This window comes from Quercus robur, chromosome 9 (assembly GCF_932294415.1).
Source record: "Quercus robur chromosome 9, dhQueRobu3.1, whole genome shotgun sequence".
Lineage (NCBI taxonomy): Eukaryota > Viridiplantae > Streptophyta > Magnoliopsida > Fagales > Fagaceae > Quercus > Quercus robur.
The window spans coordinates 30,743,997-30,770,602 of record NC_065542.1 but is presented as its reverse complement, the minus strand read 5'-3'; the positions used below and the strand labels follow the sequence as shown (position 1 = coordinate 30,770,602).

At 34.6% G+C, this 26,606-nt stretch overlaps 1 pseudogene; it reads left to right on the top strand.

The window, feature by feature from the left end:
- The first annotated feature begins 3,947 nt into the window (after nucleotides 1-3,947).
- LOC126700962 (putative wall-associated receptor kinase-like 16) lies at nucleotides 3,948-18,839 on the top strand (annotated as a pseudogene).
- The last annotated feature ends 7,767 nt before the right edge of the window (nucleotides 18,840-26,606 follow it).

The window sequence follows — 26,606 nt, the reverse complement described above, 5'->3', positions numbered from 1 at the left end:
TGTAAAATAGGAGGAGGAAAAATAAAATATGTAGAGAGAGAAAGGGAAAGTGGAATTAAAGAGAATTAATTATGCGGTTCTCAACTTAAGAAAACCTACCCAAAAAGTTCTAAATATTTTCACAACAAATCATAGGTGGTTAGTTGTTATTAATTCAAATTTGAACCTACCACTGAAATTACTTTTTTGTCCAACCGATAACAACCGTAATAACTTGCCACTTAGGATTTATTGTGAAAGCATTGTAAAAATGTTGTGGACATAACATTTCTCTAAAAAATAAGTGCAACGTCTACAACATTTTCACTACAAATCTTAGGTGGTTAATTGAATTATACTGCAATCTAAAAAACATAAAGATAAATTCTTTGTGACCTAGAAATCGAAATCTCTCACCGTCTCTCTTTTTCTCTTAGCAAAATATAAAAATCCAAAAAAATAAAAATAAAATAAAATGCAAACCTCTTTTTTTTTTTTTTTTTTTTTGTTATTATCTTATCGCTAGAAAATTTTGTTTCTTTTGTTTCTTTTTTTTAATTTTTTTTATCTTCATCTTAGGCCCCAAAATGCACAGAGTTGCTCCTGCTCTCTCACAATATATAGACCCCACATCTGTATGAGATATGCATGTTATGATAGAGATTATACACATAACAGTGCAGGTTATAAGTGCTACTGTACATATAAGTCACCAATTGAAAATATTTATTCTTGGATAATCCTTTATTTGTGGGGCCCACATGTTATGAGAGAGATTATGTATGTATTTTGATATCAATGATATTGTGTAGTCCTTTCCATACGTACAAGATACTATAGGAAAGAATCCCATAGAATTATCTAATAGAATTTAAATTAGAATTCATAAAACATATTGTAGGCAGGGGCAGCTCCACATTGAATCCAGAGTAGTCACAAGACTACCCTAGCCTAGAAAAAAAAAATTAAATTTTAAAACTTTTATGATTTTTTTTCACTTTTAAAAAAAAATTGTGAACACCCTAAATTTTTTTACGCTCATCAAAATTAAATTTTGGACAAAGTTCGGTAATAAATTTGGTTGTAGACTAAGACTACAATTTCATTTAATATATTTTTTTTTATTGAATGTGAATTTTGGCAAATGCACCATTTGATTACATTTTTTTCTTATATCCTCCATGCTTTCAAAATTTGAATAAGACAAAAGGTCATTAACTATGTCATCAGTCAAATGTTTAAATTTCAAGTCTTTGTAGTCTAAAATTATATGTAAAAAATAAGTTAATGGATCGAATAGTAAATAACATCTAATTGACATAAAATTTGTCATCTGATTGGAAAAAAATTTAACATGTTTTTTGAAAATATAAAAAACATTCAATTTAACAGTTATATTTTCAAAATATGTAGTTATGTTAATTTGTCCTTAAACTTCGGTTCCCTTATCAATATATTAGGTCCTTACAAACAAAAAGGAAAAGCTCAAAAAAAAAAAAATATATATATATATATATATTGAACTAAAATTTTTAAAAAGATGTAACTTTTAGTATGGATAATGATTAATGAAACTATCATGTAATGATTTCAAAATAAAACTTGTAGAAAGAAATTGTAAAACTTTATGTATTTGTGTGTGTGTGTGTGTGTGTGTGTGTGTTTTTTTTTGGTCAATATATAAACTTATCTTTTTATTAGATTTTATATAATTTAAGTTTCATAATGACCATTTTGGAAAAAATTTATGTAACTACCACTAATTGTAGGAAGGAATCTTTTTGAGGTGGCTTCAATATTATGAGTTATTCGTTGAGAAGGGTTAACTCATAATATTGAAGCTAAAACCTAAAAAGTGAAAAAAAAAAAAAATACCTTAACCATATATGGCACTTAGTAGTGTCACAAACATTTGGAGTAGGCTGTTCCGTTGTTAGGCATTAATTGAGTTGAATTTGTCATTTACATCGAATAAAGGGGGATTCTAGCATTTTGCCCTTATTTTTAAAAATATTTAGTAATATGTCCCTATTTTGAAACTATTTAGGTCCATGCCCTTGTTTTGAAACTTGATTATCTCAAAATCGAGTTTCAATAAAAAACTCGATTTGTAGAAAATCGAGTTATGCCCAATCAAACTTAAAAAAAAAAAAAAAAAAAAAAAAAAAAAAAAAATGCATGGAACTCAAGTTCATGGAGCTCGAGTTCCATTCAAAACACCACTATAAGATAATCAAAACGTAGCTATACGTTTGGAGCGATAAAAAAAAAAATGCATGGAACTCGAGTTCATGGAGCTCGAGTTCCATTTAAAATGCCACTATAGGACAATCAAAACGTAGCTATAGATTTGGGGCAATCAAACTAAAAAAAAAAAAAAAAAAAAAAAAAAAAAAAAAAAAAAAAAAAAAAAAAAAAAAAAAAAGAAGAAGCATGTAACTCGAACTCTTGGAGCTCGAGTTCCATTTAAAACACCACTATAGGACAATCAAAACGTAGCTATAGGTATGAAACTCGAGCTCCATGAACTCGAGTTCCATGCAAGTTTTTTTTTTTAATTTTTTATTTATTTTTAAGTTTGATCGGGCATAACTTGATTTTAAACCCATCAAAACTCGATTTTATTAAAATCGAATTTCAAAACAGGGGCATATACCTAAATAATTTCAAAACATGAACATATTGCTAAATATTTAAAAAAATAAGGGCAAAATGCTAGAATCTCCCTAATAAAGTATGACGTGGGTGACCATTAGTTTGAATAGTCAAATTTTGGTGCAATTTTTCTCAAAAAAAAGAAATTTAGGTGCAATTTGTAATCTTTGATAAGATTGGAGTTATGATTATAAGTTTTAATAATTTCGAAATGTGAAAACAAATCCAGTCCAAAAAAATTGCACATCAAGACTCACGTATTTAACGGGTCTTCTCTCTGGTTTTATTATTATTTTTAATTTAAATCTAGCACGAGTCTTCTCCTCTGGGATATTATTAGGTCCGGGACTACCTGATAATTTTCAGCTCTTCTTAACTTCTGCCTTTAAAAAGTCCCAGCATCTTTGTGAAGCTGATACATACCAAGACATATTAATCTTAGATACTCTTCTGGGAAAATAGTGGAGTTATTAGTTAAAAAAATTTAAAAAAAGAAAAAAAAAAAATATATATATATATATATATATATATAAAACCATGGTATTTAGTAGTGTCACAAACATTTGGAGTAGGCTTTTCCGTTGTTGGGCATTAACTGGGTAGAATTTGCTATTATAGCGAATAAAGTATAAAGTGGGTGACCGTTAGTTTGAATAGTTAAATTGGGGTGTGATTATAGATTCACTCGTGCATCTAATTTGGGGTTTAATAGATGTGTAGTGTGAAAAGCGAAAACAAATCCAGTCCAATAAAATTGCACATCAAGAGAGACTCGCGTATTTAACGGGTCTTCTCTCTGTTTTTTTGTTTTTTATATTTTATCTAGAACGAGTCTTTTCTCTTTCGGGAAATTATTAGGTCCGGTACGACCTAAAAAATTTCCTCTTTCTTTATTTCTGCCTTTAAAAAAGTCCCAGCATGTTTATGAAGCTGATACACACCAAGACATAATAATCCTAGATACTCTTCTGGGAAAATAGTGGAGCAATGGATTTCCATATTAAGCTTGTTCAAATCATCAGGGTTGGTGTGATATTATCAGCAATAATGGCAGCCGCAATAACAGCATTTCCAATAGCCCTACCTAACTGCCCCGACAGTTGTGGAAATTTAAAAAATTCCATATCCCTTTGGCACAACTGAAGATTGTTACCTGAACGATACTGCTGTTGATGGGGATTATTTTATCAATTGTGCTAGCAACGCGTACGGCCAACCTCAACCAATGATTTGGAACATCAACGTTATAAGCATTTCCATGGAAGGTGAGATTGACATCCAGATGTATAACTCCATTGACTGTTACGACGAGTATGGCACGCCACTGTCTAATAACAACCCATGGTTTCACAATTTCTGTCACCAAAAACAAGTTCGTGGCAGTTGGGTGTGACACTTACGCATACCTTAACGGTATTCTGAACGGTCAACCCTTCTCCGTCGGCTGCCTGTCCGTATGTAATAACACACGGAGTATAGTCAATGGGACTTGCTCTGGGATTGGGTGTTGCCAAATCGATTTTCCTCGAGATTTGACAGATGTTAATTTTAAAGCCTATAGCTTTAAAAATCACACACAAGTCTGGAAGTTCAATCCATGCAGCTTTGCCTTTATTATCCAAGAAGACAAGTTCAATTTCTCCTCAGATTATCTTATCAGTCTACGAAACAATGAAACTCTTCCCATGGCACTGGATTGGGCGATTGGTAATGAGACGTGTCAAAGTTGCTCGGAACAAAGCGAATTACGTATGTCGAGGGAATAGCACGTGTATTGATCTCAATCCCACCAACGGATCTGGGTACCGTTGCAATTGCACTGTCGGTTACGGTGGGAACCCATACCTCAAAGACGGTTGCCAAGGTATATTCAATTTACCTACATATCTACAACAATTTTTCAATTAAAGAAAGTAAATTAATGAAACACATTTTCAACGAATTTCTAATATATATTATGAGGTAGTATGTTTCAGGTTTCATTTTCGTTTCAATAGTTTGTGATTGCTTTTGATTCTGGCACTTCAAAGTTAAAAATGGTTTTTTTTTTTTTTTTTTTTTTCACAGACATTAGCGAATGTGATGTTAAAGAGCTCAATAACTGCACAAGCACTCAATTTTGTGTTAATGACGTCGGATCATATATCATTGTTTGTGGATCGAGGGGTACACTCTAGACCGGGAGGCATGTGTCCCCAATCAACCCGCTCCTAAATTATCACTAGTCATTAGCCTCACTATTGGTAAGTACATTTAGTTGTTCTTTGGTAAACCTTCTTCTTCTTTTTTTATCCTTTTTTTTTTTCCTTAATTTAACAGAATTAACTTTTTTGAAAATTAATTAGCTTTTAATATTTTGGCACACATTTAGCAAAAAAGCAAATATATATATAACCTAGATATGAATAAGTTACTAGAAATTCGGATAGATTGAGTGTTAACTTTTAATTGTAAGATCATATATAGAATGACTTGCAATCATTGTTCCAAAAAACAAAAAGAGCCATGGCTGGTTTAGAGAAAATAATGAAATTTTAAAGCATATACTGTAATGTTGATTATAATACAATAAGAATAAGTATTACAATTCTTATTAAAAAAATAAAAAGAATAAGTATTACAATGAATAAAAAGAAGACGAAATGGAATAATAATTCATATTCAACCATTTGGTGATAACACATGAATAAGGTAGTGGAATGATATCATATTTAGTCAAATTTTCCAAAACACCCTTTTTACAAAATTATATATTTACACATTGAATTATGTTTTGAATTAATTTTCAATTTGTTATGACATCAAAATATATATAATCAATAAAACAAACTGAAGTTTCTCAATTTAATAATATCAAACAAAAAAAAAAAAAAAGGAAAAAAAGCACCTAGCTTTAATCTCATGTTTGCATTAGAGAAAGAAAGCAATGCTGGGAATAATTGAGTATTTTATCCTTCTTGTATTAGTTAAAAATGATATAATTAATAGAAATAAAAAATGAAAACTATCGATAAAGAATTGGGTGTCACTCTTGACAGCCAAAAACTAAAGTTAGGTCTCTTCCTTGTGGTACTGGAAGGAACAACATGAAATTAAGACAGGAAATCTCATGAATTAAGAACAAAGCCAAGAAAGACTATGTATAACATAGAGAATAAATGAGTTACCCAAAAAAAAAGTTCAAAAAAAAAAAAAAATCGTATTTGCATAGAGAGAGAGAGAGTACTTGGTAGGGAAAAGTATGGGCTTTTTTGGAAATTATATTTATATAAGTTAAGGAATAACAATTATGTACTCCTTTTTATAAGGAATAGTTATCCTTCATTTTAAATTATAGTTATTCCTAAAGATTAACAACTCATTGCAGGGATGAACCCATGATTTTGATTTAGGGGGGCTGGAGTATAAGTACAAATAAAAATCATGAAATTTCAAATAAGTATCTATTTAGTAGTTACATTAACAAAGATATATACACAAAATTATTGTTTTGTAATACATTATAATACAATTATCTACTAAGAAAGACAAAAACAAAAAGCACCATTGTTTCTTATTACATTAGAGCATTAACATCAGCCCATGCAAACATTTCAGTCTATTTTAGCATAATAATATTATATATATATATATGTGTGTGTGTGTGTTCAAATTACATCTGGTGGAATTACACATTTTTTAAGCCATAGATTTCTAAAAGATCAAACGGTTGAAAGAAAACACCATTATTCATCATTATATCATTAAATACTTGCCAAATTAAAATCAAACGGTTGAAAGAAAACACCATTAAGTCCTTTCACTGTAATCTTTTTTTTTTTTTTCTTCTCTTGCAATTCATCAAATGTTTCTACCCTCTTCATCTTTCTAACATTTCCTTACTTTAGTAAGTTTTTTACTCCCCTAAATAAAACCTCTATCACTTTCCTCATCCTTTTTAACAAAATGTTTAAGACCTCGAATTCTTGAAAATAACTTCTAATTATTTTTAGTTTAGGTTCCTTGAATCTTATGTTCCAATTTTATTTACTTGATTTTTTAAAATCTTTTTTAAATGTTTGTTGATTTGCAAACAACCTCATCACCTAAGATACAATTTGATTATCTTATCACTAAGGATAGACTTCTATAGACTTAGGACTTGTATTTGGTGTGGTTGCCGGATGTATCCTTATCTCCATCTCTTGTATTGGAATTGAAACTAGTATGATGATTAGGATCAGTAGAGTCCATAACAGGGCTCAAGTAATTGAAGCACAAACTATTATAATTTTTTATAACTATTTGCAACTTTTGCTGTGAATAACAAAAAAATCCTTTCAATTTGTTTTGAAGGAAAAAAAAAAAAAAATCCTTTCAATTGCTACCAAAATCAAGAGTTAGATAATTTTCAACTGTTCCTTAAAAAAAAAAAAAAAAAATATCAAAACTAATCTGAGCCTATCATACACTAAACAAAATATCAAAATTTTTTTGAATTGCATTCTACAATATCAGCGTTTTAACAAAAACACATAAACAAATTGTATATACATATTTACAATATCAAACAAAACTACACAATTACATTGTCATATATATATATATATATAAACAATTTTTCTTTTTTGGTTAGACCGCATTGAAGTGGCTAGTGAAGGTAGAAGGTCTACCTTTCAATTGCTTGTTGATGAAATGGGAGGTTTGATTGTTTAGTGTATGCTAGGCTCAAATTTTTGAATTTTTTGAATTTCCTTTATTTATTTATTTTAAGGAGTAAATTGAAAATTATTTGACTCTTGTTTTGGGTAGTTTTGTGAAATCAATGAAAATGGGATTATTTTTACAATTTTTTTTTTGTTAGATTGTGTTGAAGAAAATATTATCTAGTGGAAAACAATAAATAAAGGGAGAGAGAGAGAGAGAGAGAGAATGCTAGTTTTTTTTTTTTTTTTTGAGATAAATTGATAGTTTTAATTAGGTGATAAGGTGGAAAATAATAGCATTTAATAATTTTTTTTAACTGTTAGATTTCTTAGAAATCTACGGTGTAAAAAATTTGTAAGTTTATAAGAATTACATCAGCTGTAACTTGAACCTATCTCAATTACATACACACACACACAAACTTTTCAACATACCCTATATCAAATTATTTATTTACACTACATTTTATAAGAATACTGTTTCCTTATAAATTTTTAATTATTATCTCAAATCATCTCTCTCTTCCTTAACCAAAAATCACTGCCCTCAATTTAAATAATTTCTAAAACATTCATTTGCATAGCTATAGTAATTGTGTAAGTTTTCCCAATCAACTCAAAAATACACCCACATCAGTCTATGTATAATTATACAAAAGTACATTTGTGCTATAGTAATTGTGTAAATTTACACAATTATTATAGCACAAATGTATTTTTGCACAATGATACATAGACTGATGTAAGTGTATTTTGAAGTTGATTGGACAAATTTAGGGCCTTATGTTATTTTACAACTAATGCAAATGTTATTACAATAAAATCTTTTTTTTTTTTTTTTTTTTTGACACTGAAGATAGAATTTCATTAATAAAAGAATAGGGGAAACCCCATATTGTCTTACATTTCCATGGTCCACTATTAACATATAAAGAAGTTACATTACATAAACCACTGAGGTCTCATCACGTTGGGTGGTTCTGTCCGGCTAGGTGCTGATTTAGACGTTGGTAATCTTGTAATAGGGACATGGCACTGTGGAGTATGTCGCCAGGTTGGGACTGTTTCTACTCAAAACAGAAATGATTTCTAGCATTCCAAATAGACCAAGCAACCATTGCCCATACCTCCATATCCTTACCCGTGAGCTTGTCTTCCATTTGTCTGGCGAGGGAGTGGAAATCTTGTACTACCGCCGAGCTTTTCTGCAATTTTCCTTTAACCAGCGCCCAAACATTGGTGGCTAACGGACACTCCCATAATGCATGACAAACTGATTCTTCTGCCTGACCATAGATTGCACATCTAGGATCAATAGGGAATCTTCGTCTCGCAATATTAGCTCAAGTATGAAGGATGTCTGAGCAAGCTTGCCAAAGGAAGTTTCGCACCTTCGATGGTACGCGCAATCTCCATATTTTATTCCACAGCCTCTTATCCCCGTGTGCTCTAGAATGTTCAACCACGCCTCCTTGGTTCAAGCGAACGGCAACAAAGTAGGCTGACCGGATTGTGAAGCGGTTGGCTTTGTTTTCCTTCCAATAAATTTTGTCTTTTGTCTGGAGGTCACCGAGCCTGATATTAAGAACATCCTGTTGTGTGGGTTGCATGAAGATTTCTTGTACCCGTGGCCTATCCCACTGCATGGTGTGTTTGTCAATAAGGTCACCTACTTTCAATGATGTGTCAGCCCTCGGATTGAAAAGGGGTGGACGAGGCAGCCACTTTTGGTTGTTTATGGTGATGCTTTGCCCATTCCCAATCTGCCAATGTGACCCCTCTATGATGAGCTCTCTAGCAACACACAAGCTACGCCACACAAAAGATGGGTTTGGACCCAACTCAGCCTCCAAGAATGAACACCGGGGAAAATATCTAGCTTTATACACTCTATAGAATAGAGATTGTTCACCTGTGACCAAACGCCATGCCTGCTTGGCTAACATAGCTAGATTGAAGGCGTGGATGTTTCAGAAACCCATTCCTCCCTTATTCTTTGGATTACACAATTTATTCCAGTTTATCCAATGTATCTTTTTCTCATTACGAGTTTGGCCCCACCAATACTTAGCCAACACCGAGTTAATATCGTCACACACCTTCTTAGGGAGCTTAAAAATACTCATAGAATAAGTGGGTATTGTTTGGGCCACCGTCTTTATCAACACCTCCCTTCCTGCGTTAGAGATTGTTTTTTCCTTCCACCCCATCACCCTTTTTGATATCCGCTCCTGTAGATCCTTAAAGGTGTTCACCTTAGATTTTCCCCCAACCATAGGGAGGCCAAGGTATTTTTTACAATTTGTCATAACCTGTGCACCAAACAAATTCTAAACTTCCTCCTTAACACTTGGGGCAGTGTTTTTGCTAAAGAAAATTGTGGTTTTTTGTTTGTTGATTGCTTGTCCGGATGCCTCCTCATATTGTGTAAGGATTTCAAGGAGCTGCTGACATTCGCCTCTCTTAGCCTCACATAACAACAGGCTATCATCTGCAAAGAAGAGGTGGGAGATACGAACACCATCTCGGCAACTTTGAATGCCTTTTAATTTATTGGTAGTCACTGCCTTCCTGATCATAGAAGATAGCCCCTCAGCACAAAATAAGAAGAGGTAAGGGGATAAAGGATCACCTTGCTTTATTCCACGGGTTGGTTTTATGAGGCCTTTTGGTTCTCCATTGATGAGTATGGAGTAGGAGGCTGTTCTCTTAGTTTCCATAGCCAGATTCACCCACTGATCTAGTAGTCCCATCTTGAGCATAATCCGTCGGAGAAAACTCCATTCGACTCTATCGTACACCTTGCTAATATCAAGCTTTATCGCCATGTGACTTGTCTTTCCTCTTCTCCGATTGCACATTCTATGAAGCATTTCATACGCAACTGTAGTATTATCTGTGATAAGTCTATCAGGAATAAAAGTACTTTGGGCGTCAGATATAATATTGGGTAAAATAGATTTTACCCGATTTGCAAGTACTTTTGATACAATACGGGATACAACATTACCCAAACTTATGGGGCAGAACTCCGTGATATTTTGTGGGTCATTCTTTTTGGGTATGAGTACAATATGTGTGAAATTCATTTTTCTCAAATATTTACCCGAATGTAAGACAGATAACATAGCCATGGTAACATCCGGCCCTACAATGTGCCAAAATTTTTGGAAAAAGAAAGGAGACATACCATCTAGTCCGGGTGATTTTGATGGGTGCATGCTAAAAAGGGCCCTCCTTACGTCCTCCTCTGGGTATGGCTGGTTTAAAGAGCCCACCGTTTCATCCGTGACTACCTTGTCAACATCCTCCAGCACCCTATCCATATTTGTATGACTTTGGGCTTTGAACAAGTCAGCATAGTATCTTTCGGCTATAGTAGAGACTCTTCCCTCATCTGTTTGCCACACCCCATTTTCATCATACAGCCCCTCAATGGTATTTTTCTTCTTTCTTTGGCTAGCCCTTTGGTGAAAGAAACTAGTATTTTTGTCACCTGCCGGAAGCCATAAGGACCTAGACCGCTGCCTCCAAAACACTTCCTCATGGTGTATCAATTCATTGACCTCCCTTCTCAATATTTTTATACGTTCAAGATTTGGTGCATATCCCTGTTTCACTAGTTCCTCAAGTTCCCTTTGTTTTTCTGTAAGGCGAGCTTTTGTGTTCCCGAAGGCTGACTTACTCCATGCTATAAGGCGTGCTTTGTAGTTTTTAATCTTCTCAAAAAGGCAGTACATAGGGCTACCCGATGGTTGGGTATGGATCCATAAATCTCGGATTACCTCTTCGCACTCCAGATGAGCAACCCATTTTTCTTCAAACCGGTGAAGCTTTTGTTTCCTGCGTACTTGCTGATGGTTCATGGGTTTTGTGTCAATTATAATTGGGTCATGATTAGAGTATGATGCTATCAGGTGTCTCACCTTGGCCGCCGGGTACAAGTCAGACCATTCCAGGGAGGCACATGCTCTATCCAGTCTCTCCTCAACGAAAGCTTCTCCTTCTCGTCCATTCCGCCATGTGTACATATACCCACTATAGCCCAAGTCAATTAGTCCGCAATCTAACAAGGCGTTCTGGAATGCAACCATCGGTGGCAATGGTCTAGGATGTCTTCCATTTTTTTCCTCATAATGTAGTATCTTGTTGTAGTTGCCTATGCATAAGCACGGTAGATTGGACTCATTTTTTAAGTGCCTCATTAATCTCCAAGTTTCAGTCTTCATCTACTCCTTCGAGTAACCGTAAATACCTGTTAGTCTCCATGGTTGAGTGGACAGGACAAGCACCTGAACATCTATATGGTGTGGGGAGTATGTCTGTGTGTCAATCACCACGTCGGGCTTCCATAACATTGCTAGGCCACCCCTTCTTCCTTCACTTGAGACAGCCAACATAGAAGAGAAACCCAACTTTGACTTAATCGGTTCCATCTCACGCACTGTCAATTTTGTTTCCATGAGAAACAAAATTGTGGGAACTTGTGTTCTCACCAATGCGGCAAGAACCTCCACTGCCGAGCGATTCCCGAGCCCTCGGCAGTTCCAACTTAGGACGATCATTGCTATCGACGGGGCTGTGACGCAGCCACCACCATTGGAGATGTAGGTTGTCTTGAACCGGCCACACCCTTAAGCCGTTTGTTGCTGGTTTTGATGTCTTGGCCATCATCAAGCTCACTGGTTTCAGATTGTCTCTTCTTCCCCACTGGTACACAATCTTCCTTCACTGTTTTGTTTTTGGGCAGCCTCGATCTTGGTATTTTCTTCCAAATGGCTGTGAGTGTTGTTTTTGCTTCATTAACAGTTGCACGTGACTCCTTGGTAGACGGTGTGTGACTTGCATTTGACTCCCCATAACTGATTGGCACGTAATAAAGGGCATGATAAATGTTTTCGGTTTCCATATTAGTCGGGCTTGATTGTGAATTAACCATGTTTCCTGAAATATTCTCATCCACCTGTACCGTATCAAGGAGTAATTGCTGGGGTGTTGATTGCGTTAACATGCGTAACGTATGGGTGGGGCTTACCATATCGGTTTCCTTGTTTTTCAGCTTACCCGTTTCAGCATTAATGGGCTTGGTAGGGCTAGCTGTTTTGGGACTATGGTCAGTTTGGGTGGTTGGTTCAGTCCGACAACGACGTGGGCTGTATTGGTTGTTCCTCTGATCATTGGCACAGATGCAAGTACCGGCTTTCATCCATTCCCCATACCTTCGGATATCTATGTCTTCCCTTCTAGCCATGCTACATTCCTTCTCATCATGCCCAATTCTGCCACATGCGAAGCACCACCCAACCAAGAGCTCATAGCGAAACGCCACACGTACTTCATCTCCCTCCGAGCTAAACACTGGACCACCCTGTCATAGTGGTTTGTCTAATGGTATTTCAGCTCGTATTCTCACGAAACAGGCTTGGTCGGCCTTGAATGCCTTACTATCTACTTCAATAACTTTTCCAAGTCCCCTCCCAATATCATGACCTGCTTCTTCAGTCATTAGATCAAAGGGGAGGCCCCACACTTGGACCCAAAAGGGAAGGTGTGTGAATGTGACTGATCTACTTGTCATGCCTTTCTCCCATATCTTTACAGCCAACATATGTTTATCAAAACACCATGGACCATTGTTCCACACCCATAGTAGTTGGCTTTCCAGTGTAAATTTAAATTGTAATAATCTGTCGCCTACCTCGACAATCTTCAAGTCGTCCTCCATCTTCCACATAGATCATAGTAGGTTCTTTGCTGCTCTTAAGTTAATCGGTTTTTTGGTTAGAAACTTCTCGACTAAACTTAGAGAGTATTCATCCAGGATCTCTTTTCGCCTTACTAGACGTATGGTTATAGTTTTGTCTTCTTCTGTAGTAAGCTGCAGTTTTTGAATCCTTTCTAAGAAGTCTGCATCCATAGTGCTGCTCATGACAGCAAACGGACACTCTTGTGGCACCAGCTCTCTTATCTCGTAGGCTATCCTAGAAGACAAGAAAGTAAGAAACAATCACACTAGGTGAGAAGAAATGCTCCTCCAGTGGGGAGAAGAAAAATCTTACAATAAAATCTAAAAGCTCGAATGTGTGTGAAAACACAAGAGTTGTTTAGACCCCCAAATTAAAATTACGGCTTGGTTGATTTTACTCTAATTTAAACTAAGTGCAGAATAGAGTAAATGCGAGTGAACAAATAATATAACTACTCTAAGCCATATTCATCAAATCACAGCAGTAAAATGAAAGCTAAAAAAGTAGGGAAGAAGAATACAAACACAAGATAACACGCTGATATGTTATCGAAGAGGAAATCGAAGAATTTGGCAAAAACCTCTCCGCTGCCCTTCAAGCGGTAAATCGATCCACTAGAGAATAAGTTGGAGTACACGAATAACAAAAGACCCTCCAAGCCTAGTCTACCCCATGTACTCGAGCCCTCTAAGCTCCTGCTACCAACTGACATCATGAAGTCTTGTCTTCTCTAACTCTTCGAATCACACAATTCAACCCGATTGCATCCACCAAACAAATGACTTCTTCCAATGCTTCCTAGTAGCATCAAAACCTCACTTTACACTCAGGATGGGTAAGGTAAGTGTTTGGACTATCAGCCTCTCAAGGATTTGGAAATGGAGAGGTAGGAGTTGAAGAAAACCACAATGGATTTTGTAGAGAATTGGGGGTATGACAGTCTTTCACTCTTGAGGGTAATATGATATAGGACACAATTTACTATTTAATTATTGTAATTTATTATTTTGGTATTTTTATGTAAAAAACGTTATTTTAGGTTTAGGTGATTTATTTCCTTGTTTTTAGGTGCATTTAATGCTTTTTAGGTCAAACTTTATTCCTGATATGGTTAGGTATCAATTAGGAGTTATTTTATAATATATTTTCTTGTCTGTCAAGTTTTATGAAGCCCTTAAATAGTCATCTAAGCCTGTAAACGTTTTACATATATTATTGAATAAAAATCAGAAAAGGTGAGGCTTTGCTCTTCTTTTGGTTCTTCAAGAGCTGTGAACTTATCAGGGATTTTTCCTTGTGGCGTTCAAACTTTATACCTTTGGTTCATGATTCAATTATAATCATTGGGTCAAGGTGTTACTTATACTTTTGGTTCGCGCTTCACTTATAAACATTGGGTTAGGGTTTTCTATCAAAATTTGAATTTTAGCTTTCTTGGGCAAGTATTCCAATATTTTTGTTGGGTCTCAAAGCGTGTCGATTGAGGTTCGCAACGTATTCCAATATTTTTGTTGGGTCTCAAAGCATGTCTATTGAGGTTCGCAACGTATTCCAATATTTTTATTAGGTCTCAAAGCGTGTCTATTGAGGTTCGCATCATTTGGTATCAAAGCACAGGTTCTAAAATCACTTTTCTATCCCTTTTATCTTTTGTTTCCTACTATCATCCTATCTTGTTCCTTTTGTGTTCCTTATTCCTTGTTCTTATTTTGTGACGTGCACTAACTCAAAATCGTGCACCAAGCTCAAAAAAAGAAAAAAAAAGTGAAAAAAAAGAAAAAAAAAAAAAAGGAAGAGATGGTAATTATTGAGAACATTGTGGAAGATTCAATTGAGGTCAAATATGAGGATGAGTCCACAACTCACAATCCTCAAGTCTTAGTTGATTTGTTGAAGATCACTATACAATATGTTGATTTTCTTGGAGTATAAAATTTTAATTTTATTATCAACCCTTTGTTGATTGATGTTGCAAGTAAATTGAAAGTAGATGAGAAGAAATTTTATGCTACACTTTATGAAGGATTCAAGTTTCAGAACCGGATCAAGTTATTAAAGCATTCGAAGTATTTGTTTATTTGGAACAGAAGATTTCAGATTTCAAAGATGAACTCGAGGACGAGTTTGTTTCAAGAGGAGGGGTCTGATGTAGGACACAATTTACTATTTAATTATTGTAATTTATTATTTTGGTATTTTTATGTAAAAAACGTTATTTTAGGTTTAGGTGATTTCTTTCCTTGTTTTTAGGTGCATTTAATGCTTTTTAGGTCAAGTTTTATTCCTGATATGGTTAGGTATCAATTAGGAGTTATTTTAGAATATATTTTCTTGTCTGTCAAGTTTTATGGAGCCCTTAAATAGTCATCTAAGCCTGTAAACGTTTTACATATATTATTGAATAAAAATTAGAAAATGTGAGGCTTTGCTCTTCTTTTAATTCTTCAAGAACTGTGAACTTATCAGGGATTCTTCCTTGTGGCGTTCAAACTTTATACCTTTGGTTTGTGATTCAATTATAATCATTGGGTCAAGGTGTTACTTATACCTTTGGTTCGCGTTTCACTTATAAACGTTGGGTCAAGGTTTTCTATCAAAATCTGAATTTTAGCTTTCTTGGGCAAGTATTCCAATATTTTTGTTGGGTCTCAAAGCGTTTCTATTGAGGTTCGCATCATAATGGCTAGGGTTTTTTCTCTGAAAGCACTCCTCAACATATGTAGGTAATGTGGGTATATATAGTGTGGGTAGAGACCTGGTGTATCAGATATGACAAATTGGCAAAACAGAATGTTTCGCGGGTATCTTGCGGGAAGGTCTTACTAGCGAGACACTCGCGAAAAACAGTTGTCACCATCTGTCATGACTCTTTGCATTCTAGTCATGTGCTGAGCACATTCTTCACTTTGCGGGAAGGCTTCTCACAAGCTACCCACGAAAACTTCTTTGATCTTCAATTTGCCTTGGGTATTTAGACTCTCTCTCACACACAATCTTTACAATGAAGTCCCACATAAAATACAAGGTATAAAAATTGAACAAAATTACAATCAAATTTAGTACGGAATTAAAACCAATACAAATTAGTTGTAAATCACAACTTTACAAAATCAATGTAAAATTGTAGGGGGGAGGAGCCCAAAATTTTTGAATGAAGGGGCCCAAATATAAAATTCTAAAAAAATACACCTCTATATATATATATATATATATATATATACATATATATATATATATATATTTTTTTTTTGCTTCTTAAGACCAGGGTACGGGGTCCCTTCATCCCTTGGGCGTCCATCTATTTCCATTTCTGATTCATTATAATAAAAAACACAAACAAACAATTGAATAATTATCCCTAAAAAGTAGCCACTCCATTACAAGCTTTGTTACAATCTACCAAACGTACACTTAAACTTTTTCTAGTCTCCATTCTCTACATTGTTAATTGAGACTATCAATTCAACGTTACAGAAAGTCCACTGACTAAATTTAGTGCAATAAAAAAAAAAAAAAAAATCCACAACTTGATTGCCTTGTGGATTTTTATTTATTTATTTATTTATTTATAAATTTTGAGAAGGCCCTATGGAATATTAAATAATGTAGAAAATGTATCTAATGTAATTAACCTTCAACTTGATTGTCGTTGTGGGATAGTCCTGAGTCTTAAAGTAGTATGTCATATAGTCAATTATTAATAGGAAAAGGTTAATGAATACTTTAAAAGTATTTGTTAGTGAATTACTTTTAAAAAGTTTTTACGAGAAAAAAATAATTAATTTTTTGGCAATTTATCTATTTTTCATATAAGTAATATAATTTTTTTTTTAAAATGACTCATTAATGCATACCCTAGAGTGGGGATGGACCCAGAATTTCAAGTTAAAGAGGGCCGGAGTATAAGAAAAAAAAAAAAGAACTCCAAATAGGCATCCATATAGTGTTAACAAATTATAAATACAAAAAATAATTGTTTCTTAATACATTAAGATGCAATCATCCACCAACAAAGACAAAAACAAAAAATAACAAAATAATGTTTTTTTTTTTTTTAATATTAAGCTGGCTAGGTTTTTTTTTTTTTTTTTTTTTTTTTTTTTTTTTTTTTTTTTTTAGGTTAGTGTTTACAGTAGCAGTGCTAAAAAATTTAACTTTTAGCACCTCAAAAAGTTAATTTATCTATTTTACCATCTCACATTACAATACACCCAACATCAAATGTTCTATTTTTTACCACTTCATTTAAAATAATATAAACAACTCATTAAAATAATAAAGAAAGAGAGAGAAGTTGAGTTTTTTAATTGAAGGTAGAGAGATAATCTTAATAAAATACTGTGGTTTATTTTTAACAACTTGTTGCAGTCAACTGATATTTATACCAATTTACTATAGTTGCAAAAAATTTAGCTTTAGCTTCTCCAATAACACATGATATTTTGGTTTTTTGGTGCTAAAATAGTTTTTTTTTTTTTTCTAAAATGCTGTCACTATTGTGAATAGTTGCTAGTTGGGCTAGGCTAGATAGGTTGATTGAGGAAGAGGGAGACTTAAGGTTTTGGAAGGGGGCTAACTATAAAAATGAAATATAGTGATATAAAAGAGAAGTTCTTGGTTGTACCTGATAGTGAAGCAAAGAAAGCTAATCAAACTAAAAGAGAAGCTCTTTACGAAAAATGGTGGTATAATTTTGCAACAAGAACTTTTTGGACAAGAAAATTCAACAGAGACTGCCAAAATCTTCACCAGAGAAGAGCTCAAGAAAGCTACCAACAACTATGATGAAACTCTAATTATTGGTCAAGGAGGTTTTGGTACTGTTTATAAAGGATTTTTATCAGATAATAGGATTGTAGCAATCAAGAAGGCCAAAATAGTGGATCAAAGTCAAATTGAGCAATTCATTAATGAGGTAGTTGTACTTTCCCAAATTAATCATAGGAATGTGGTTAAACTACTAGGTTGTTGTTTGGAGACATCAATTCCTTTATTAGTTTATGAATTCATACCTAATGGTACCCTCTTTGAGTACATACGTAATGAAAAGAAAGTGTCCACCATATCATGGGAACCTTGTATTAGGATAGTTACTGAAATAGCAGAAGCACTATCATACCTACACTCTGCAGCTTCTACACCTATAATCCATAGAGATGTGAAGTCTTCAAACATATTGCTAGATAGTAGTTACATAGCAAAGGTATCAGATTTTGGAGCTTCGAGATTGGTTCCCCTAGACCAAACAGAAGTAGCAACAATGGTGCAAGGAACTATTGGATACTTAGACCCTGAATACTTGCACACAAGTCAATTGACTGAGAAAAGTGATGTTTATAGTTTTGGAGTGGTCCTTATAGAGCTATTGACTGGGAGAAAGGTGGTATTATTTGACAAGCCTGAGATGGAGAGAAGCCTTGTTACATATTTTCTCATTTCTTTGGAAAAGAATAGATTGTTTGATGTTCTTGAGAAACATATAGCAACTGAAGGCAATGTTGAACAATTGAAGGAAGTGGCAAATCTTGCAAAGAAGTGCTTAAGTTTGAAACAAGAGGATAGGCCTACTATGAAGGAAGTAGCAATGGAATTGGAGGGCTTAAGAAAGATGGAGAAGCATTCGTGGATCAATGTTAATTCCAACTCCGAAGAAACTGAACACTTACTCGCTACGACATCAGATTCTAGCAATTATGATGTGAGGAATAAAAGTATTGAAGTATATGATAGCATGAAGGACCATGTGATGTTGGACTTCGATGATGGGAGATAATCTTAGCTTGATAACATATTTTTAGTAGTGGTAATTAATGTGTTACACAATTTGTGTAGTTTCCCATCTTTACACTTGTCATGTTCATTTTTTCCTTTTATTTATTAGGAGATTTATCCTAAAGCGAAAGTGGTGGAAGATTCCATAAAATAAAAGAAAATAAAAAAAAAAGAATAATGACATTGTAAATAAATATCATACAGATTTTCATTCATATCTTCATATATATATATATATATATATATATGAGTAATTCTACCGTAACCCCCTTTTTTGGGGGTACGGTACCTACTAGTAGACAACTTACTATACCAAGTTACCAAATCCTCATATTTGACCGTTTCATCCTCACATTTTGTAGTTCCAACATCACATGTGACAGTTCTTTTGTCACATTTGTAAGGTTGAATTTAATCAACCATGTGTTGGCTTTATTCCATGACAAATTTGCTTGTAATACAGCACTTAGAAACCCTGTATTTAGGTGGGAATCATGTAAGGGTAGTGTGTGAGAGAGTGTGAAGAAATGCTCAAGACTGTGCAGTGAAGGAGGGACTCGTGGCTGGATCTCGCGGGAGGCTCGCAGCTTGCAAGCCGCCAAAAGTTGCACACACGCAGAGCATGTAGGGGAGCTGAATAGTCATGCCACCTGGAGCACTACAGGACAAAAATCCAGACTGGCCATTAAGTTAGCTCACGGCTTGAACTTGCGACTCAATCAAGTCGCCAGCCAACCCTGTTCTGGAAATACTGACTCTTCGCATTCTATTTTCAGACCAGTATAAATACCCCTCATTCCCAAAAAATATGTGTGGCTATTCAGAAAGAAAAACCCTAAGAGAGGTTTCTTCAAAACACCCACCCAATTAGAGAGAGCTACTCATTCTTAGAGAGAAATCTTTGTAATCTCTTCTCATTCCCTCTCTCATTGTCATAACTATTGAGAGGAGATTTCTATCCAAACACTACCCACACCCATTTAGAGTGTTGAGTGTTTTTGGAGCTTTAAGAAGCATTGGAAGATGCCAAGGATGATGGATGCTATGGATTATAGCGAAATCCGGTAAGCTAGAAAAGAAAAAGGTTCGGCGCAACCTCATTGAAGCAAGAAGCTTGGAGGGCTTAGGTACATCGGGTAGATTAGACTTGGAGGGTCTATTGCTGTTCATGTATCTTAACTACATTTTCTAGTGGATTATTGACCGCTTGGAGGGCGGCGGAGAGGTTTTACGCCGAGGGCTTCGATTTCCTCTTCGATAACACATCACGTGTTGTCTTTGTGTTTGCATCTTCCTTCCCTTTTATCTTTGCCTTTTATTATCTACTGTGGGTTATGATTTTAATTTGGCTTAGATAGTTTTTCCAATTCTATATTATAGCTTTTGTTCATTTTCCGCACACTAGTTGTTTAACATAAAGCTTGAATTGGTTAATTTGTAAATTGGGGGTCTAAACATTCAAGGGTATTTTTACACTATTTGAACTTTCAATTGGTATCAAAGCGGGTACACTTGTTGTGGTTTAAATACCTAAGTGTGATCCTTGACCCCTTGTGTTTATTTGCCATGGATTGTGCTTTGTATGCCTCTTTGTATGATTTGGTTGGTGATGAATGTAACATGCCAGGTGTTTTTGAAAATGCCTCTATGAGTGTTAATCCTCATAAATGTGATGACATGTCATTTGAATCTATGGGTGTTGTTGACAAACTCTTGAAGAAAAATGCTAAGAAATTTCAAAAGAATTTGAGCAAGTTATTTTGTGAAAATGATGATTTGATTGCTAAGCTCAATGAATCCAACAAATTGGTTGAGAAATATAAAAAACTTGCTGAAATTTCTCTTGAAAAGCTGAAAGAGTTTGAATGTTTGAATATGGACTTAGATGCGAAATTTGTTTTGTCTAACAAACTTGTTGATGATCTTAAATGTGAAAATGAATCTCTTAAGATGCATGCCAAGTGTTTGATTGCTGAACCTATTGTTAAAAAGGATGAAAATATTTGTTGCAATCATGTTGTGGTACCCGATTTTGTGCCTAGTGTGTGTTCTACCTTAAAGGACAAATAGGTGTAAATTCCTCCACATAAAAGAAATCAAAAGGTGGAGAGAAAGACTGTTAAGTCAAAGCCTCCGTTTAGGTCTCAACCTAAGGCTTTGGATAGATCTAAGTTTGTTCCAACTTGCCACCATTGTGGTGTGATTGGTCATATAAGACCTCAATGTCCTAAGTTGAAGAGGGAACAAAACCATATTGCTAGATCCCTTCCCAAAAGGCCTAGTGGACCTAAGCACATTGTGTGTCATCATTGTGGTGCATTTGGTCATTTAAGACCTCAATGCTTTAAGTTTCATGCTGTCAAAAGAATCAAAAGAAAAGAAAAACTTGAGCTTGATGGAAGTTATGCTAAAAAGAGTAAACCGGTTTTGAGTGAAAATAGCATGTTGTTAAAGAAAATGTTTAATGCTCTTAACTCCTTGACTATGTGCATCTCCGGTTCTCATTCTTCCAACCCTCATCTCGCTTATCTTGAGACACTCATTCCAAACAATCATTTCGTTTGGATGAGGAAGGGTTCATATGGTTGAGCTTGTGCTCTTTTTGGTTCTTGATCTAATTCTTTCGATCTTTGTAGGACCCTTCATGCATTAAATGTCATATCATCATGCATTTTGTGCATCTTGCATTTATTTGTATGCATTGTTTTGTTCTTGATCTTACTTTTATGTTTTTGCTTTGTGTGAGTAAAAAAAATCTAAAACCACATAAAAAGTGAAAAATTCAAAAAGTTTGATCGTATATGTTTGAGCACATATCACATGTGAGTTTGGCCTTGTACCTTTGTACAAATGGCTTTGTGCATTTACAAGCTTAGCTTGTTATTTTTTCACTTATATCTTTGCGGGAAAAATCTTGACATCTTTGTGTGATTGTTGTAAATCGATCTTCAAGCTTGTCATGAATGATTAGTCAATAGTCATGTTGGTTTTGATACATGCGTAGACTTGTGCTTATATCTCTTTCCACTCTTTTATTTTTATTGCTTAAAGAGCTCAATAAATGTAAATCTCAAAATGAAAAGAGACAATGAGGTGCAAAAATCGTCGCACATACTAGTATTCGACTAGGAAAAAGGGAAAGCGACTTATATGAAAATGTATGATGTCCAAAAAGCCAAAGGCTTATTCATCAAATTGAAATATCACAAATTTCACGCATCGATCTCAAAATGAGATGTTTTGATTCAAAATGATCAAATGTTATGAATTGTAAAAAAGCCAAATGAAAAGCTTCATCGTATGTAATCATTTTCTTGTGGGAGGTCATATATGTTCATTTCTATAATTGAGATAAACAACTTGACTTAGTACTAGTTGTGTATGACTTGATTGAATTGATCATTGAAACTTCACTCTAGACTAAGGACTATTCCACATTTGATATACACACACAACATACATGCCTAATGTTCAATGAATGTCTTATTCATTTGTTAGATTGTACTTGTCTAAATGTGATGTGTGTGTGCTCAATCTTATATGGTTTAATCCAAAAAGATTTTTGATCATTTTATATGTATTTGGAAGTGATTTTTATCACTCTTTGTATTTATGTTTAGTGTTTTCTTTGTTTTTCATTGTTTAAACATGTTTTGTGTTGAAAAACAGGTGTCAGAGTTTTTCGCGACTCAGTTGGCAACTCGCCAGTCACGAAACCCCTAGTCGCGAGTTCATCCAAAACCTTTGGCGACTCACTCGTGACTCGCTCGCGACTCACTCGCGACTTACTCGCGACTCGCGAAAATTTTCGCGACTGAACCTGGCGACTCGCTCAGTCACGAAACGCCCAAAATCAACTTTTTATAGAGCTTTTTCGTGGGAAACTTGTTTTAAATCTCTCCCATCCTCTCTAAAACCCCTCTTTCAATATTTTTACATCAAAACCCAACCAATTTGAATGGTTTTTCATTCCATTAACATTTCTAAGGTAATTATAAACTCTTTTCATTAATTTTGATTTTTAGATTATGTTTTGGAGAGTTTTGTGCTCTTAATTGGGATTTTTATCATAGGGGTTGGGAAAACTTAATTTTTTGTCAAATTTTTTCATGAGATTGGTTTCTTTTGCTGATTTCCATTGGATGTTGGCCCCTTGTGGCAGAAAGAACATGTATTAAGGGTGGATTTCATGTTGTTCATGCATTGTTTCACATTATTGTTCATAATGTGCATGCTAGGTGTTTGATTAAATGCCTCTTAGACATTTTCTCGCTTGTTTGGACTCCGATGAGTACCAAACTTTGGGGTTTCTCATGCTAGGTGTATAATATGTTTTGTGCAAGTGTTTCAGGTTACAAGTATATATATTCCAAGTGCATCACAGCTTCTCATCATTTTGAAGGGGAGAAATTTTAAGCACTTTTAGCTTATATTGTTTAAGTTTTTATTCAGTATTTTATGGTTTATACCCATGTTGCTTTTGTAACTTTTAGGGTTTGTTTTCATTGTTTGTAGGCTTTATGGTTTGTACCATGCTTTATGCAGCCTTTTATGCTTTGTTTAAATCAGTACTTCTATCTAAATGTCTTGCATTTTCTTTTAAGTACTGTCACTCTTGTGCCCTTGTAGGATTGTTCCTAGATGCATATACTTAGTGTATTATGCATTGATTGAGTGTTGGGCATGCAAGTAACTTGCTTTGTTCTTGTTAACTTGTATGTTCAAGTGTTCATTCCAAGTGTGAATGAGCATTGTGATCACTACCTTGTAGTGATTACTTGTTTGATCTAGCCATTGTTTGTTTCTTAACTTCATCTTTACTTGATCACTTTATGCCTGTTTCATATGCATTTAATGTTTTCGGCATACAATGATCATGGTGTATTGTTGTGTTTCAGGAGTTTCATGTTCATATGATTCAAGTGCCTCACAGCTTCTAGATTTAGGTGTGAGTGAGTTTTGCCATTGTTCCCAAACTCATGTTTAAATCTAGAGTCTGTTTTAGGGTGTTTTGTCACGGAATATCCAAATGGGGAGATTGTAAGGTTGAATTTAATCAACCATGTGTTGGCTTTATTCCGTGACAAATTTGCTTGTAATACAGAACTTAGAAACCCTGTATTTAGGTGGGAATCATGTAAGGGTAGTGTGTGAGAGAGTGTGAAGAAATGCTCAAGACTGTGCAGTAAAGCAAGGACTCGCGGCTGGATCTCACGGGAGGCTCGCGGCTTACAAGCCGCCAAAAGTTGCACATGCGCAGAGCATGTAGGGGAGCTGAACAGTCATGCCACCTGGAGCACTACAGGACAAAAATCCAGACTGGCCATTAAGTTAGCTCGGGGCTTGAACTCACGACTCAGTCAAGTCACGAGGTCAAGTCGCCAGCCAACCCTATTCTGGAAATACTGACTCTTCGCATTCTATTTTCAAACCAGTATAAATACCCCTCATTCCCACAAAATATGTGTGGCTATTCGGAAAGAAAAACCCTAAGAGAGGTTTCTTCAAAACGCTCACCCAATTAGAGAGAGCTACTCATTCTTAGATAGAAATCTTTGTAGTCTTTTCTCATTCCTTCTCTCATTGTCATAACTATTGAGAGGAGATTTCTATCCAAACACTACCCACACCCATTTAGAGTGTTGAGTGTTTTTGGAGTTTTGGGAAGCATTGGAAGATGCCAAGGATGGCGGATGCTATGAATTATAGCGAAATCTGGTAAGCTAGAAAAGAAAAAGGTTCGGCGCAACCTCGTTGGAGCAAGAAGCTTGGAGGGCTTAGGTACATTGGGTAGATTAGGCTTGGAGGGTCTATTGCTGTTCATGTATCCCAACTACATTTTCTGGTAGATTATTGACCACTTGGAGGGCGGCGGACGATAACACATCGCGTGTTGTCTTTGTGTTTGCATCTTCATTCCCTTTTATCTTTGCCTTTTATTATATGCTATGGGTTGTGATTTTAATTTGACTTAGATAGTTTTTCCAATTCTATATTATAGCTTTTGTTCATTTTCTGCACACTAGTTGTTTGACATAAAGCTTAAATTGGTTAATTTGTAAATTGGGGGTCTAAACGTTCAAGGGTGTTTTTACACTATTTGAACTTTCAACATTTAGTGGTTCCCTTATTTTTTCTCACATTTGATGGTTCTATCTTCACATTATGTAGTTCCAATATCATATTTGATAGTACCTTTGTCACATTTGGTGGTTCCCTTATTTTTTCTCACATTTGATTTTTTCACATTTAGTGATTCCCTTAATTTTTTTCTCACATTTGATGATTCTATCTTCACATTATGCAGTTCCAATATCATATTTGATAGTACCTTTGTCACATTTGGTGGTTCTCATATTTTTTCTCACATTTGACGGTTCCATCTTCACATTATGCAGTTCCAATATCACATTACATAGTACCTTTGTCACATTTGATGGTTCCCTCATTTTTTTTTTCTTATATTTAACGGTTTCATCGTCACATTATGTAGTTCCAACATCACATGTGATAGTTCTTTTGTCACATTTGGTGGTTCTTTTTTTTTTTTCTTTTTTTTCTCACATTTGACAGTTCCATCTTCATATTATGCAGTTCCAACATTACATTAGATTACCAAGTTACCAAATCCTCATATTTGACGGTTTCATCCTTACATTTTGTAGTTCCAACATCATACGTGACAGTTCTTTTGTCACATTTAGTGGTTCCCTTATTTTTTTCTCACATTTGACGGTTCTATCTTCACATTATGCAGTTCCAATATCATATTTGATAGTACCTTTGTCACATTTGGTGGTTCCCTTATTTTTTTCTCACATTTGACGGTTCCATCTTCACATTATGCAGTTCCAACATCACATTAGATAGTACATTTGTCACATTTGGTGGTTCCCTCATTTTTTTCCTTACATTTGACGGTTTCATCCTCACATTATGTAGTTTCAACATCACATATGATAGTTCTTTTGTCACATTTGGTGGTTCTCTTATTTTGTTTTCTCACATTTGACGGTTTCATCTTCATATTATGCAGTTCCAACATTAGATTAGATAGTACCTTTGTCACATTTGGTGGTTCCCTCATTTTTTTTTCTTACATTTGACGGTTTCATCATCACATTATGTAGTTCCAACATCACATGTGACAGTTTTTTTGTCACATTTGGTGGTTTTTTTTTTTTTCTCATTTGACAGTTTCATCCTTACAATGTGCAATTCCAACATCACATATGACAGTTCTTTTGTCACATTTGGTAGTTCCCTTATTTTTTCTCAAATTTGACGGTTTCATCTTCACATTATGCAGTTCCAATATCATTTTAACAGTACTTTTTCACATTTTGTGGTCCCCCTTTTTTTTTCCTCATATTTGATGGTTTCACTTTCACACGAAGTAGTACCAAACATCATTTTTGGGATACCCTTAAAACATAAAAAGAAAATTACTGAAATACCCTTAGAACTTATAAAATGACCAAAATAACCTTAAAACCTAAAAAAAATAATTGAAATGCCCTCTAAACCTAAGAAAATGACTGAAATAACCTTAGGACCTAGAAAAAGACATAAATGACCTCGAAACCTAAAAAATAATTTTAATAACCTTATAACTTACAAAGTGACTCAAATGCCCTTAATTGACCTTGTAATGTAAAAAGTAACTAAAATACTCTTAGAGGGCATTTGGTTCGCTATGATGTGCCATTGATGTGATTTACATTACGATGATGTAATATTAAGGTTTTTGATTTATTTTATTTTTTCT